Consider the following 1,073-nt stretch of genomic DNA (forward strand, 5'->3'; position numbering starts at 1 on the left):
TTTACTTCGTTACTGTACTTAAGTACATTTTTCAAGTATCTGTACTTTACTGGAGTAGTTTTATTTTGAGTAACTTTTACTTTTACTTCACTACATTCCAAAGCATAAGATCGTACTTTTTACTTCACTACATTTCATACTCCTTATAAAATATCATGTGCTCCGACACGCAGAAGCAGTGTCTGATTCAAGAACGAACTGGTTCTTTTCAATGAACCTTTTAAATCGGTTCGCAAATCGCACCAAACGATTCATTCACGAATTAGAATGATCCAATTGCAGCTGTTCTGGAGTCGACAACTCGCTTATCCAAATGAACCGTTTAGTGCGAGTCTTTAGTGAACTGAATTCACAAGTAAGAACCGGGAGATCTTGTGAGCGCGAGCGCAACTGATGCTGCTAAAATTAAGTTACTAATGTCGAATTTTAGGATTAATTATTGTAACTGAAAATCATATTTAGGTCAAAACAGTCAGTTGTTTGTGAACTAAATCTGATGTAAAGGGTGTGGTCAGAGACATTCACACCAGTGGCCTGCTGGAGGTCATTTTGTAGGGCTCTGGCAGTGCTCATCATGTTCCTCCTTGTACACAAAGGAGCAGATACCGGTCCTGCTGATGGGTTAAGGCTCTGTCCAGCTCCCCTAGAGTAACTGCCTGTCTCCTGGAATCTCCTCCATGCTCTTGAAACTGTGCTGGGAGACACAGCAAGCCTTCTGGCAATGACATGTATTGATGTGCCATCTTGGAGGAGTTGGACTGCCTGTGCAACCTCTGTAGGGTCCAGGTATCGCCTCATGCTTCCAGTAGTGACACTGGCCCTAGCCAAATGCAAAACTAGTGACAAACAGTCAGAAAAGATGAGTAGGGAAAAATTGTCAGTGGCCTCCACCTGTAAAACCATTCCTGTTTTGGGGGTTTTCTCATTGTTGCCCATCTAGTGCACCTGTTGTTAATTTCATTAACACCAAAGCAGCTGAAACTGATTAACAACCCCCTCTGCTACTTAGCTGACCAGATCAATATCCCAGGAGTTTAATTTACTTGATGCTATACTCTGATTAAAAAGTGTTC

This window comes from Sinocyclocheilus rhinocerous, unplaced genomic scaffold, assembly GCF_001515625.1.
Source record: "Sinocyclocheilus rhinocerous isolate Xijiao unplaced genomic scaffold, SAMN03320098_v1.1 scaffold1639, whole genome shotgun sequence".
Lineage (NCBI taxonomy): Eukaryota > Metazoa > Chordata > Actinopteri > Cypriniformes > Cyprinidae > Sinocyclocheilus > Sinocyclocheilus rhinocerous.